This window comes from Myotis daubentonii, chromosome 3, assembly GCF_963259705.1.
Source record: "Myotis daubentonii chromosome 3, mMyoDau2.1, whole genome shotgun sequence".
Classification (NCBI taxonomy): Eukaryota; Metazoa; Chordata; class Mammalia; order Chiroptera; family Vespertilionidae; genus Myotis; species Myotis daubentonii.
The window spans coordinates 151,217,839-151,234,176 of record NC_081842.1 but is presented as its reverse complement, the minus strand read 5'-3'; the positions used below and the strand labels follow the sequence as shown (position 1 = coordinate 151,234,176).

Here is a 16,338-nt window from a genome sequence, read left to right as displayed (position 1 = left end):
GGTTCATAGGTCAGTGCTCAACTACCAAGCCACACCGGATTGGCAGGATCATGCTTTTTGAAGTTCAGACCTAAGGTCCTAACATTTTCAATATATCCAATGTGCTGTTGCTTCCTTTACTTAGCCTTGGCATTTCAGGTCTAGAAGCAGTTACTACCCATTGGGCATCTTAGCTAGTCCCTCCCTGAAAATTAAAGGGAGCCAAAAATGAAACTGAATTTCTTGTTTTCCCTCACCTCTGTTAATTGAGGTTAGCTCTCCCTCATTTGCCCTTTTCATACCTCCCAAATTAATGTTTTGTGCAAATTTGATTATAACAGCATGAATAATTTCTAAGTTACTTTTTAATACAGATTGAATACTGATCTGTTCCTTGTGCTTTTCTTCACATCCTAGTAGATATAGCCGGTGTTTTTCTTTTTTATTTCTTATTTTTGTTAATCCTCACCTGAGGATATTTTTTCCAATGATTTTTTTAGAGAGAGTGAAGAGATGGGGAGAGACAGAGAGAGAAGCATCAATGTCAGAGAGACACATCCATTTGATTGCCTCCCACAGGCACCCAGATCCGGGCTGGGTATGGAGCCTGCAACCGAGGTATGTGCCCTTGACCAGAATTGAACCTGGGACCCTTCAATCAGAGGGCCAACACTGTAATCACTGAGCCAAACCGGCCAGCGCTAGCCAGTGTTTTTCTTTCCAGCCTGCTTAACTCCTGTGTGGTTCTTATAGTCATACTAGGGGCCCAGTGCACGAATTTGTGCACCTTAAAAGGAACTGTGGGCTGCAAGGCTGCAGTGGGCACAGGGACAGGTCTCGGCCCATCCTCCGTGCCCCCACTCGGCCCCTCCCACCATGGTTCCCCAGTGCCCTGTCTGCCAGCAGCCCTGCTCCTGCCACCTCTGTTTGCACCCACTGACGGTGTGGAGCAATTGGGGCTGGCGCTGTCAGCGGGTGCGAGCCGTGGCTGTTGCCCTGATCGCCCCTCAGGAGCAGGGGGAGGTGGAGAAGCCCTCAGGGGCAATTGGGGTGGGCAGCTGCTGCTCCCACCTGCTGATGGTGCCAAGGGATCGGGACTGGCGCTGGGCGCCGGCAGCGGGTGCGAGCAGGGCCATCACCGGCAGCAGGTGCAAGAGGCAGCTGCCTGCCCTTATCGCCCCTCAGGAGCAGGGGGAGGTGGAGAAGCCCTGAGGGGCGATTGGGGCCGGCAGCAGGTGCAAGTGGTGGTTCCAGCGCCAGCAGCGGGTGCAAGCACCAGGAGGGACTGTGGCATGCGGGAGCAAAGAAATTTCAGTAACCACCAGAGGCTCGCCCAATGACAGCGACTGACGCCCCAACTTGGTCTGGTGCCCCCGCTCAACTGCTCCACCATCCTGCTGTGGCCGACACCCACCATGTTCCGCACGTGCCCCCTGATGGTCAGCGCACATCATAGCGACTGGTTGTTTGGTTGTTCGGTTGTTCCGCCGTTTGGTCTCTTTGCATATTAGGGTTTTATATGTATAGATAAGCTTCAGTTGACTTAATAATAATCTCAACTTCATGAAAAACTGTATCGCCCTAACCGGTTTGGCTCAGTGGATAGAGTGTTGGTCTGTGGACTGAAGGGTCCCAGGTTCGATTCTGGTCAAGGGCATGTACCTTGGTTGCGGGCACATCCCCAGTAGGGGGTGTGCAGGAGGCAGCTGACTGATGTTTCTCTCATCAATGTTTCTAACTCTCTGTCCCTCTCCCTTCGTCTCTGTAAAAAATCAATAAAATATATATTTTTAAAAAAACTGTATCAAATGCTTCACCAAGATCAGAGTACATATGGTTCATTTCATTCCATTTCCTTGCTAATTCAGTTGCGTTGCAGCCAGATAGTCCTGTAGCCTTTCAGATACTGGTCAAGGTGAGGAAGCAGTTCTTTGTCCTGGCTTTTCCATTCTGCAAATATATTTTCCTTTCTTTTCAATATTTCTTTTTTTTTTTATAAATATATTTTATTGATTTTTCACAGAGAGGAAGGGAGAGAGATAGAGAGAATTAGAAACATCGATGAGAGAGAAACATCGATCAGCTGCCTCTTGCACATCCCCCACCGGGGATGTGCCCGCAACCCAGGTACATGCCCTTGACCGGAATCGAACCCGGGACCTCTCAGTCCGCAGGCTGACGCTCTATCCACTGAGCCAAACCGGTTTCGGCTCAATATTTCTTTACTAAGCAACATACAGCAGACTCTGCATCCCCGATTCCCTACAACCAGTGGTTACATTTTTGTTGCAAAAAAGAAATCCCAGGAGCCACTCTGCTCCTCTGTCATATCTATGGGTCTATTCCCCAGGACCTTCATGCTGGAGAAAGCAAGCCCAATCCAGTTGTGCATGAATGGTAGTAAAATGGATTGATCAAAAATATACTCTGTGGCCAGCCAGGCTGCTCAAGTTCAGATATTTGCTAGCAATGTTACTGTGGACAAATGACTTCATATCTCTGTGTCTTTTTCTGATCTGTACTATGGAGGTAATGATAATTTCTACCTCATAGGGTTGTCATCTGGAAAAATTGAGTTAATACACATCAAATGGTTGAGTTTGTTTCACTAGATTCAGTTTAAAAATTGATGAATATGATTACTAGAAAGGGTGGGGTGATTACATTGTAAGGAATAAAAATTTCGAGTCACTATATTATACACTTGAAACTAATATAACCAATATAATATTGTATACCAGCTGTACTTTAAAAAATTTGTAAATAATCTTTCACAAGTTTGTAATAACGTTTCTGGGTTTTGCAGGTACTTTGTTTCTCTTTCATGCTGTTTGTCTTAGCCATTTCACTGCAGGCAAATGAAAAATCAAATTATCTGATTTTTGCCACCGTAAATTATTCATAAATTGCTTTCTTCATTAAAATTCCATTACAGTTCAGAATAGATATATTCAGTTACAGTGATGTGTGGGACTTACTCCCTGGTAACTCCTGTTTTGCTACCTTAAGATGTGTAATTGTACAAATGTGTATACAGTGGGGCCTTGACTTACCAGTGTCCCGACTAAGGAGTTTTTTGAGATACCAGCTGTCTCTCCACCGATTTTTTGCATTGAGTTGATAGAGTAATTTGAGTTAACGAGCTCCTTAACGAGCTCGTAAGTCAAGGCCCCACTGTATATATATCTACACCTGAGGATATGTTTTAGAGAGGAGAGAGAGAGAAACATAGATGTGAGAGACATTGATTGGTTGCCTCCTGTACTCGTCTTGATTGAGCATCTAACCCGCAACCTTTTTCGGTTTATGGGACAATGCTCCAGTGAGCCAACTGACCAGGAAATATTTATATGTTTTTAAATCCTTTTAAAGAACATTATTATTATTATTATTATTATTTATTTATTTATTTATTTTTTAGTAATGAACATTATGTTTCTTTGACTTGTTAGGACCAATCCTTTTAAGTTGTTGGACTTTTAATATATTAATTTTAAATGAATGCCTAAAGAGAATTTTAAATATATTTTAATAAAGGAACAGGAATATCCACTACAAAAGATGACTAGACAAAACATGCCTTCCAAAGAGAAATGTGTTATAGGACAATGTTTAGTCTACACAACTCACATCACGAGCAACAGCCAGTAAATAGCCTGGGGCTGCTCGTTGCTAGCAGTCTATGCCAAGAACATTTTGAGTACTCTAAATCGTATACAGGTATTTGCATTTAGTCAAACGTTGGTGATTTCTTGCTATTCTTTCATAGTAATGCTTATGAAATCACAGTCCATTAGTCAGTATGGCCCACTTTGCATGTGTATTTGCATACTAACTGAAGAATGAGAGGGGAAACTTGGAGAACCTGTGTTAAGATTTTATCCTTCACAGTTGGATGGATTGATCAAATGGATTGCCTTAAAAGCCATGGCCCAGGTGTATCTGTCTTATTTATTATATAAAATAATATTCAGCTGCATATTTAACCCAATTTATATCAACTTATATTCCTAGAACTTAAAATAACTTGGCCTGTTGCAAAATTCATGTTTATAGTTTATACTGTCCCAAAATTTGGCAAGGTGATGAAGTAACATGCAGCAGTTAAAAAAGAGCATTCCAAGTTGTTTTTTGAAAGGGAGATTCTTCTGCGTAAAAGATGTGTGGCACAGCCAAAATGCACCCCCTCATCTCTCCAATTAAGAGGAGAAAGAACAGACCCAGGGTGAATTTGAGCTCCATTACCTACTGCTTTGAAAAAAGAAAACGACTTAACATCTGTGATCTCGGCTGCTGCCTCTGTCAGAGATGATGACTTCTCCCTGCAAAGGCAGTGCTGAGAATTCAGTGGGGCAGGGCCCATGTAGGTGAGGGGCCCATGTAGGTGCCACTAATTCTGTGCAGAATGGGTGAGTTTGGGTATTTGGGAGCTGAGGAAACCGAGGCACTGAGCTGAGGGATGTACAAGCACAGACCTGGTGCTACCCTGGCCCTGAGTTTCTACCTTGTGGTTTGGTCTTCCAAGCCCTGCTGTGGGGGTGCTCTAAGGAGTGCTTTCCTTCTCAACTTGCTCAACACCAAGAAACTCTGTTCCCAGAAAGAAGCTGAAACCATCCTGCCGGCAGATTTTTATAATAAGATGATTTGCACCCCTTGCTACATTTTTGCCTTGGGAAAGGACACTCTGGCTCCTTGAAGACGGTTAGACCCTCTGTGGGCACATGCCAGTCGAGCCAGCCAGTTGGCTCTGAGGACATCTTCCTTAAAAGCCATGGCCCAGGTTTAGCCGAGGCCAGAGTGGGGGGGGGGGGGGGGTGCCGGTGCCAGAGACCTCCATCACAGGAAAGCCTATTGCACGAGCTACCCTGGAAATGAAGACAGAGACAGGGACAGAGAGGCAGTTTCTTAGGTCACCGAACAGTTTGTCATTTTTCATTTTTGTAAAATCCAGCTATAGTAATGACCAAGAATCCTCATGCAGAGAAATGTTGAGGCAAACATTTTTAACCATTTTAAAGGAAGGTCTTTCTAAGATAAAGAAAGGTAAGCAGCAGCATTTCAGATATGAGTTTATCATCTCTTCTTCCGCACACGTTAGTCCTCAGGAAAGCTATCTCGTCACTTAATTTGGAGCCTCTAAAATTGGCTTTACAATGTTGCTGCCTTCATCCATGGACTATGGTACTTAGGGAATGGAGACTTTCAAAATGAACCTCCAATGTTCTTCCAGAATCACTTTTATCTGTTGTGTATCATTTGTGCTTGCTTGGGAGCATAATTTTTCTCTTCTTTCGTGGTGGTGAATTTAATGTTTTATTTTTCTGCTCAATGGTGGTAAGGATGAAATACTTTCCCGTGAAATACAGAAGGGGCAGGAGAATAGATGGGAAAGTTTGACATGATGGTCGGGCCTTATGGTTGTGAGGAAACATGCCAGGAACTGATGCAATCTTAGGAGTGATGTATTATCCTAACTGTGAACTTTGGAATTCATACAGGTGAATTTAAACACGCTACCTTTGCTTTTTAAAAGAGTCTCATTTGTCTTCAGAGGTTTTTTTCCTGGGCTCTTGGAGTTATAATGAGTAACAGAAATGAAGGCCAGAATACCAAAAGGTCTTTTAAAATAGAGTTGCATTTTTTGAAACGTAATTATTGACAACATTTATTAAATGAGAGAGATGAGAGAGAAGTTTTGAGTTAAATGCCCTCCTTGGGAAAAAATGGCAATGCTTTAGGAGAGGAAGCATTACTTTTTGAAGAAAGACAAAGAAAGGTGCAGGGTAAGCAAGGGAGTGTGAGAAGGATAAAGGAGGCAGCAGAGGCAGAGCTGGACCCTAAAAGGATGCTAAGAACCCACAGGAAGTTGTTAGAAATAAGCCCTCATTAGACTGTGAAGGTTGGGAATGCATCTCTGCCCCTGCCCAGTCCTTGCCCTTGCCTCTCACCTGCATGTCCTACAACTCCAGAGCCTGTGCTGCTCAGTGAGGCGATGGGGAAGGGCAAGTGCGGTGCAGCTCATCAGAAGACAAAACAAACGCACTCACCTCACTCTACAAGTGTCTGGGGTCTCCCCGTTGCCAAGAATTTTAATCATCTTTTAATATGTGCTCCGTTTCATGGCTTGTCGGGAGAATAGAAGCATGCTGCTGATAAGTGAGTGTAAACTAAGTGCTAAAGCAGAAAGAGATGGAAAATGAGAGAGTTTCGACAGTTTCAGTAAAAGTTGAGGGCAGCAGGCATTTGTCTCCCCCCCCCCCCCTTCTTCTTAAAAAGGCCCAGTTAGAGAAAAAGAATTCAAGAAACAAATATTAGTCAGCTGATTAGGTTCTAAATTGGACAGACTTTGTACCTTGGCACATGAGTAGCTATCCTAGAACCTTTTGAACTTTTGCCACCGAGTAATTCTGAAAAGGCTGACAGAGCCAGTAGCAGATAATGAGAAAGATCACACTGTCCTCTGCTCGAGTAATCAAGGTACACATTATTCATTCAGGTGGGTCAGGAACCTGACTCCTACAGAAGGAGAGCATGTAAATTTCAGGATCCTTCAGAGATAAAGGAATGGATGGTCACTGGGCTTGCTTTTTCTCCCAGAATTCACTGTTGTTTTGAGATTTAGCACAGGGTAGAGGAAATGGCCCAGATTCTATGCTTAGGAAAGACCTGTTATTTGACCACTTTGTAGCGGAGACGTCGGGACAGTTACTGAACTTCTCGGACCCTGTTTCCTCAGTTGGGAACATGGGGATAGGACTTTTCCAGATCTGTTGGGAAGTGTTTAGACCAGTGGTTCTCAACCTTCCTCATGCCGCGACCCTTTAATACAGTTCCTCATGTTGTGGTGACCCCGAACCATAAAGTTATTTTCGTTGCTACTTCATAACTGTAATTTTGCTACTGTTATGAATCGTAATGTAAATACCTGATATGCAGGATGTATTTTCATTGTTACAAATTGAACATAATTAAAGCATAGTGATTAATCACAAAAACAATATGTAATTATTATATATGTGTTTTCGCATGGTCTTAGGCGACCCCTGTGAAAGGGTTGTTCGACCCCCAAAGGGGTCGCGGCCCACAGGTTGAGAACCGCTTGTTTAGACTAAGAGGAGATTAAAACGAGGTGCCGTCTAGCACTGAGTAGGAGCTTTATGTCTATCAGTTTAATCACAATTTAGCTTTTTAATGTAGAATCATCCTTGCTGTTCTCTTCTCCGTGTTTAGTTTTGAGACATGAATAACTTTTATTTATGCCATCAGCTCGATGAGGAAAGGAGCTGTTTGTTGGAGACAGCCCTGTAACCTGATAAATGTGTGTGTAAGGCCAGGCAGGGTACCCATGAAGCCCTCCACACCTGTAGCCCAGAACCGGGCACTGAGCACATACAAACTTCTGACGCTGGCACACTCTGTATATGGCAGACTCGTAAACCATCTGTTTACTAATCTGTTTACTAATGTTTAAACACTACCCTGAAGTTCACCTAAGTCAGAGGTTAACAAAATGAACATAAACCCAGAACTTTGGAACTGCTCGGTGATTCATGCACAAAGAAATACTGAAAGAATGCACTACAGGATGGTCTTTTGTGTGAAACTGGTGTATGTAAGTGTTGGGGTTAGGATCCCAAGTGGAGAGATCCTAGGAACCCGGAATACATTCCCCCCTTAGTTCCTGGCAGCTGTGTGCACACTCTTTTGAGTCATCTCGGCACAAGACAAGTAGTTTCCCATCCTGAAGCTCTTAAAGCAGAGGGGCTGGAGGGGATATATTGGGATGTAGCTGTTAACTTTAAAATTTTGCATAAACCCAGCCTCCACTCCCCTGCGAAGGCTCAGTCTTGTCTTTACACCTTCCCTAAGGCGATTTTTTTTCCAAGGGCGGGGGTGGGGAGGAGAGGAACCGGTGAAAACGAAGGCAGACCGCGCTCAGAGCGCGGGGAGGAAGCCCGTAGCGGATTGACTTAGGTACATGTGGGGAGGGGAGACCTCGGCAGGGGCTGGAAACGGAAGGGCTCCATGCGCGCTAGGCTGGTGGCCAGGCGGCCGGCAGGGGGAGGCCCGGGCCCTGGGGAGCCAGCTCGCGGGGGTCGTGGTGTGGCGGGTCCCGGCGCTCGGTGCCCACCATGGCGAGGAGGGCAGAGGCGACGCCACCCGCAGCCCCCTCGGGCGCCCTCCCCGCCGGCCTGCGCCCCTCCCTCCACTCTGCCAACACTGGGTTCTCTCTCGCTCTTTCTCTCCCCTGTGTTTTCAAACAGGAAGTGCACGGCTGTCTGTAACGTGCTGCCGGGTCCCAGGATGGAGGAGTGAAGTCTCCGTGTCGCCGCGGGTTGCAGCCTGCGGAGCCCACCGGAAGCCGAGTCCTCGGAGAGCGCCCTGAGGGAGCAGGGTGGCCGCCTGGTCCAGGTGCGTGGGGCCGGGGCGGGAGCCTGCGGGCGGGCGCGGGGCTGTCACTGGCCGCCGCCCGGGCGCCGCTGAGCCGGATCTCCAGCTCCGAGCTGCAGCGGGACCTGCGTGCATTTTCTTGGTGGCGCCCCACGTCCTGCTTTCTCCCCCAAGGGTTTCTGTCAAACTCTGTCGCAGCGCCGCGCCGCTGACCCCGAGCGGGAGAGCGGGATCTACCCGAGGCAGGCGCTTTCCAGGCTGGGCGCCTGTGTCCAGGAGTCCCCAGCTGTCCTCTCTTCCTCCAGCTGCTTGAAGCAGCGGCTCTTTGTTCCTCACTCATTGGCCTGGCTTTTCATACATAAATGCCCTGGGAGGCTTGGGTATTACTCGGAGTGGTGCGCGTTGAGAGGTCGGGTGCCAGGAAGGAAAGGGATGAACTGTAGGTGAAGTGGAAGGTGGAAGGGTGAGCCAAGAGTGTAGGGGTCCAGGCTCAGAAACCCCACCTCTCCAGCCGGTGAAACAGGAGTTCCGCGCTCTCGGCTGCTTGTTTGGGGAGAGCCGGGACCTCAGGAGCTGAGGGCATTGGTGATGCAGACGCACAGCGGAAAGGTAGCCACCCAGAATGAGGGGCAGCTCGTTCTGAGGTGTGTTTAGTCTGGTGTCTGGCCTGTGAACTCCAGAGTGGTTTCTCGACCAGGCTCCCTTGCTGAGACAGAGGGCACTTTTAAAGGTAGGAGCCAGACATCTTTATTCATTCCATCCCATTTTGCCATCAGAGTAAAACTGAGGGTGACTTTGTGAGATTCACTCGGTGGATTGGAATTTCACATCCATAGCTTGCTCCATCTCCGATGTCCGTAGGTGGAAAGCAAAGCGCGAGGGGAGAAGGTTTTGCTGCTTCATTCCCCTGGCAGGTCCTGTCTCTGCAGACTAAGTCCAATGAAAGCCCAGCTTGTCCCCCACCACCTCTGTTTATCTACCTGGTGAAACTCTGTGGAGGGGCCCTGGGGAGGTGGGATGGCTGAGAAGAACCAGTTTGATGAGAAGATGGTATGGCCTCAGGTTAAATGTTGGAACAGAGTTAAAGCAAGTAGCATAGCATCTTCTTACTCTATTTTGGAGGAAGGGATGTGAACAAATGACTCGAAGGAAGGAAAGTGCGATTCTGCAAAGAAGGGTATCTTTCTGTAGCAGGGAGGGAAGTCATGACAGCACTACATGGTCTTAGCTCTTTGCGCTCATTGGGCCACCAGGCTTCTTCAGGAAGCAGGGTTAGCTGTGATATTTAAATTCATGATGTTGAATGCGGGCTGTACCATTCTAACTTGAAAATTTTATAATAAGACATATTTACTGCATAACTTTTGCTTTGAAAGGAGAATCTTTTGAAGCCAGGTAGGCTGATAAATTTGTACTGCTCCCTCCCTCCCTCCCTTTTCCTTTTTCCTATAAGCAGTATGGAGGTAATTTGAATGATAAGATCCCATTATTCCAATAGCCCTTCAGAACTTTAATCTCTTCTTAAAATGCAGCTGCTTTGAGCATTTATGATGCTATCAGTAATTGGCATAATTGTGTTAGTAAGTAGCCAAGATACACTATGAGAACTAAGCAATTAATCTCATCACTTTCTAGATACATAGACGTGGGCTCCTTAAATTTGAATTTAACTGTAAACTATCCATGTTTATCCCTCTTCTCTTGCCAAGTACATCATGAGATTAAAAGTGAAAACCAGTCATTAAGAGAGACCCTTGAAAGACCTGTACAACCATAGCACGTTGCCTCTGTTTTATACCCAGGTTCATTAATTTATTTGAGGACTACCTTCAGCATCTGTTACTCTGTTTCAAGATAAAATAGAACAGCTTTCGTAACCTTCCAAACCTGTCCTCTGTTTAGGAACAGGATTTGCTCCCACTCTAGCAGAATTTAATAATAACTACATAATAACCCAGGAATAATAATAGCTGGTCTTTAGATTCTCATTTTGTGTTTACAGAGCACATTTTCTATAGTTCATTTATAATGTGTTACTCCTTATAACAGTCTGGTGAAGTAGGATTTATTTGCTTCATTTTATGGAGAGAGGAAACCAAGGTTGATAAAACGTGACTTGTCAGTGGTCATATTAGTAAATGGAGACGCTGGGACTTGAACAAAAGTCTGATTATTTTTTTTCAGCTGCCAAAATTCTAATGTGACATTTTTTCATTTACAGATGATCTTATTCAGGCTTTAGTGAACAGTATCTTTTTGAAGGGTCAGATTAGCATATTTTAACTTTTTATAATAAAAAACACTACTCATCGCTTCTCGGCCTTTTGGCTAAGATCAAGTGTAGTAAAAAACACTACTGGTTTATCTGTAGGAAAATTTTTATCCCAGAAAAGAAATCACAAATTAATAAATGATGTGTATGATGTTCCCCATACCTGCCTATTATAATATTATACCACCACTAGACATAGCTTCCCTACTCCCACCCAAGTTCAGGATAACCCACTGAAAAGCTGATATTACAGAAAGACATGGGCAAGCCCATGTGCACTTAGAATTATATAATATTAAATATTTTTGTAATATTCCTCAAAGAAAAAGTTTATTTTTCCTATCTTTGTGGTGCTTCAAGTTAAGGCTCTCTTTATCTAGAGGCCTATATTGTACTGAGAAGACTATAAATAAAATTTGGGGTACATTTTCACTGGACCAGAAAGTGCTGGATAAAATATTTACTTTCTCTTCAACAATGGGAGTATTATAGTGATCTATAACTTCCCCTTTATGAAATAGTGTTAAAGCATCAGGAGAAGGAGGAGAACCTAGGGAGAAATATAGTGAGTGACCTTTGTTTTGTAAGTGAGGAACGAAATGATAATGTAATTTTCTTTTTTTTTATAATTTTTTTAAAAAATATATTTTATTGATTTTTTACAGAGAGGAAAGGAGAGAGATAGAGAGTTAGAAACATCGATGAGAGAGAAACATCAACCAGCTGCCTCCTGCACATCTCCTACTGGGGATGTGCCCGCAACCCAGGTACATGCCCCTGACCGGAATCGAACCTGGGACCCTTCAGTCCGCAGGCCGACGCTCTATCCACTGAGCCAAACCGGTTTCGGCTAATGTATATTTTCTTAATACACAGTGCACTACCTTTTCTGTCTGTTTTGGGCACTTGCAATGGCTTGTGAACTCACAAAGAAAGGGTAACTAGCTTTGATGTTAAATGCCAAGGTAAAGTTTATGGCCAAGAGAGGACTAGGGGTGGGGATAATATGTGTGGTAGGATTTTCATTTTTCAAATCCCTTCTTTTCTTTCATGTTTATTATAAAATAGAAATTATCTTTGGTTGGAAATTGTAAACTTTAAAGCCATGGTTCTCCATCATTACAAAAACCAGGAAGCTTTTATTTAATACTTGAAGATTTCAAAGTTTTTTACTTGTTTAAAGTCTTACTTTTTATTTATGATGATTGCTAATGTTTAATGACAAGGTGACTATTTCATATCACTCCACTGAATATTTATTGTAACTAATGACCACAGCATCTTCCTGTTTTTGTAAAATAGTAGTACATGTGTGTGTGAGACAGATTAAGTCTGTAGACCTCTGCCGGGACCCTGAAGTCCTCAGGTAGGACCACAGTAAAACAACTGCTTCCTGCTGAAACTACTGAACGGGTGATGTAAAATGTGCTGTGTGTTAGCCATCAGGTTATCAAGATTCCCAGGTGGAATTTTCCCTCCTTGGTGTACATTAAATACATGGTGCGTCAAGTCCTGACTTTGGATCTGCTCTGGTTTCTGGGTTACTTGCTTTTCATGGTCACTTTGGAGGTCTTGCAGTTACTCAGCCATGGGAACTGCGTTTCTTCTAAGAGCATGCTCCCTACAGCACTTCTGTGCACATGCCTGCCTTATGTTTGTAGAGTCAGGACTCTGACACTATTTGCAGAATAAAAGCTGTCACAACTACCACCAGCAGCAGCCTTATATTCATTTCCCAGAAGTTAAAAGACACTTCCCAACCATAACTTTTTCAGTTTTCAATAAATATATGGAAGGAGCGAGATTATTTATTCCCCTATTCTGTAGTGGAAAAAACTGACACGTCAGTTAATATTGAATCAATCAGTCTCTGGTTTCCATGCCTGTTGCCGTGGCTTGGGTGTTGGGGTAGGCAGAGCGCCAAAGTCTCTTAGGGTTAGTGAATGATGTTCTTTTTTCCTGGTTAAAAAAAAAAAAATCACTTCCTACTTATGGAGCACCTTGTTTGTGCTAGACAGTGTATATGAACTATCTCTGATCCTTCCAGTGTTGTGCAGGGTAGGTCATATCCCCATTTTATAGATGATGAAACTAAGGCAGGCAGAGATTGTAACATTTTTTTTTTATGGTTGTCTTTTCTTTTAAAAAAATGTTTCTTAATTTAAAAAATTTTGATTTACAATTGACATACAATATTACGTTAGTTTCTGGTGTACAACAGACTGATTAAACATTTATATGACTTACTAAGTGATCACCCCATAAGGAGATTAAAACTTATCCAAGTGGACTCGAATCCATGTTTGTCAGTCCCCATACTAAAACATTCCCCTCATTACATCGGCTGCTTTCTCTGTCCTTAAGCTCAACTATAAAGAGAAATGGGAATCTTTCGTTTAGTGTTACCTACCTTTTCAACAAAGGTTCAGTTAAAACCACATAGAATATGCAGACTTTAGGAATACAGATATATAGAGTCAACCTTTTAATATCTTTGGCTTTTATGCAGTATGTACTTGCTTCTCAAGCCTAGGTATATTAGCTCTATTGGTGAGAGTTTCTTGAGACAATTTTGTCCAAAGCGGTATTGCTGGATCTTAGGAGATGAGCATACTAATTGTACTAGGAACTGTGCAGGTGGTTGTCAGGTTTATGTCCCAGGTTTACTTAATTTTCCTTTTCTGTGAATTGGGTCTCTTGCCTTTTTCTTGTAAGAGGTTCCTTAAAAGAATTCTTTTGGAGTTCCCTGTATATTCTAGAAATTAATCTCTTACCTTAGTTATCAGGGATATTTTCTCCTAATATGTCGATTGCCTGATAACTTTGCCTATGCACATTTCATTAACTAACAACAACAAATAAATTTTCATGTAGTTGAACCCACCAATTTTCAATATTGCAGTCTATGCATTTTGAGTTATTTAAGAAATCCTTTTCTATTCTGGGCTCACAATATAGTCTCTCCTTACTTTATTAGCTTTATAGTCTTATTCGTATTTGTGTTTTTTAAACTATTTGGAATTTAAGCCATGAGGTAAAAACCTGTTTTTATTTTTTAAAAACTGCTTATATTCTGAGCCAGTTTCCCCACCACTACTTACCAAACAGTCCATTCTTCACAGATTTTTTGGTGCTACCTCCTGCATATACATGCACATTTAAACAGCTCTCTTTCTGAGATCTCTAGTTTGTTCACGTGACATATTTGTGTATTCCTGGGTCATTGATATACTTTTTAAGTGACTGTGGCTTTGAAATATTCTTACCTTGTTACATGTACATGTACATTATTATATTACTTGCTTTCATTAGCATGATTGATATAAATTTAAAAGTGCAAAAATATCTTAGGTAGATTTTTTTGCCCTTGTTTGCATCTGTGTTAACTCTTTATATCTGCACACATATTTTCTGGAAATGTGTTTACTTCTCTGGGAACATTCTTTAGCTTATTTAGTAACATAATTTAATCTTAACATTCCTAATATTACATTTCCTTCTCCATTTTATTGTTACTATTATTTCTTAGCAGTCATGGCTGCCTTTCATAGTTGGTCATCTGTGTAGCACAGTGGGTGTCTCACTTCAAAGGCCTCTCTTTCCTCTCCAGTTCTCTGCTTGTGCTTATCGAGCTGGCATGTGCTTTCCTGGTACGGCTTTTGGATGAATGTTTTATGAGGTGTGATGCTGTAATACATGGCTGAATACCCTTGAAAGCCTGTTAATTATAGATGTCTCTTTATTAATGGGAAAACATTGCTAGTTTCAACTTGGATTCTCCACGTTTACTTTTCTCCATGCTGTACTCGGTGCACTGGTGGGTCTCATTCCTCCTCCAGTTTCCAACTTATGTCACACTGAATGCTAGTCACCTTGTTTGATAAGTGGGCATTTACATCCCTATGCAGAATACAGTGCACTATTTCCTTAGTTTATGAAATGGGATGAAGTCATGCTACATATAACATGGCTTATAAGTAAATTTGAAATTATTGTGGGGACAAATAATGGTCTCAAAACATATATGGCATGACCTGGTTCCTCTAAAACCAAAGACGTTCCCCTTAGCCATAAGTTCCAGAATTATATTGGTGATAAGCTGGATTTTCTTTTGTTTGCGGTTCTTAAGGTACTTTATGAATATGAGAGGGTTGCAGTTGAACTACTAAAATTTACTAAGCTTGCACAAAGTCTGATAAAATTGTAATGTAGACTGTTCTAGAATCCAAACCTATTTAGACAGATGAAAGCAATGTCCTTGGACTGTTGGAAGGGTTTTCCTATTGTGCCTTAAACAGGATTTATTAGGTATTCACTGAGTTTGAGTATAACAGCCCCAGCTACTGGCCTGACTGAACTTACTCAGGAGAGGACTTCAAACGGGAGGATGCTTTCCATTTCTCATCCAGGTTCCTCTGTGCTCACCGCACAGCTGTCAGATCCACCTGTCTTACCTGCCTTCTCTCTTATTCAATTACTCTGACAGCCAAGCTACTTCATCCATTCAGCAGACATTTGCTGAGCCCTGAACTTAAATCCTCGTTCCCTTATCTCTCTTCCTCCTACCTGCTGTGTACCAGTCATTGTGCTAAGTTCTGAAGATACAATGTATCTATGACACAGTGCCTGACCTCCAAAGATAGACACATAAATCATTAACTGGATCTTAGAATGTGAGGCACTTTACAGCAGTACCTGTGGTAAATAATAATGGTGAGTGGGGTACAAAGGAGGGAGTGATTTGTTTTCTCGTTAGTAATGAAATCATATAGGAGGGGATTTTGGCGGTGAAGATTGAAGGGATAGGATAGTATTATTTACTGGGCTTAATCAGAGGGGGGTTAAAGCAGAAGAAACTGCCCACGTTCAGAGCCCAGAATTGCTCAGTGTGTGAGGAACACGGAATATGAGTGACCGGAGCAGAGAGGTCATGGTGCAGCGGGGAGAGGCTGGAGGTGCCTCGATGCACATTCTTGGTCCAGCTTACCCAGGGCCATACATGCTCCTTCTGGCAGTGCAGGCTTTTTCCTGAGAGAACTGTGGAACCGTCAAAGGTGAAATTAATGCTCAAATACCTGTCTTCAGATAATGTTACATAGTGGTGACTGGAGCTTATGTTTTGGTTGAGAATACTGGAGGGACTTAAGGTGGAAGGGAGGACAACTAATGGAGTGAGGTTCCTGAAAAGATAGGGCGGCCGGGGCCTGGTATACAAACGTGCTCAAAGGGGCTGTCTTGGGAGGGAATAGGGACATTCATTCTTTTGGGGCAGGAGAGGGCTCAGTAAAGCTCTGTCTGATGGTAGGTAAATGTGCACGTGGAGGGGAAGGAAGTCGACAAAGTTCATTCCTGATGGCTTGTGTTTCCTCAGTAAAGTAGGAGCAGGTGAAATCCACTGAGAGTGGGGAGGCCTGGAGAAGACATTTGAAAGTTAGTAACAATTAACTTGGAAAAAGGAGCTCATTGATTTAGGATGAGTAATAGTCCTGTGTCATCCGAGGGCCCTGTCGGGGTTTGGTCCGTGGGGATTCGGCGCTGGTGGGGTTGTTTTTTTTTGGTTTTTTTCTGATAAAGCTGAATACCATAAATGACCTTTTAAAATAAAACACAGGCCTTCCCTGAAATGTTAAGATGGTGATTTGAGGAAGCTTAAGGGTGTGGGGGGAAGGGAGAGAGAGCAGGACAAAAGGAAAACT

At 43.2% G+C, this 16,338-nt stretch overlaps 1 protein-coding gene and 1 pseudogene across 6 annotated transcripts in view; both read left to right on the top strand.

Moving 5' to 3' along the window:
• Nucleotides 1–16,338, top strand: part of LRRC8D (leucine rich repeat containing 8 VRAC subunit D) — a 118,317-nt gene that overhangs the window by 17,996 nt on the left and 83,983 nt on the right. For 5 of the 6 annotated variants that reach the window (XM_059688895.1, XM_059688890.1, XM_059688893.1 and 2 more), the window contains exon 2: nucleotides 8,244–8,391. The gene's annotated coding sequence lies outside the window, so the exon portion shown is untranslated. Of the gene's footprint in view, nucleotides 1–7,802; nucleotides 7,954–8,243; nucleotides 8,392–16,338 lie in introns of those variants that run through there. The other variant, XM_059688891.1, reaches the window with a different exon arrangement.
• On the top strand, nucleotides 10,679–10,851 carry LOC132231968 (U2 spliceosomal RNA; annotated as a pseudogene).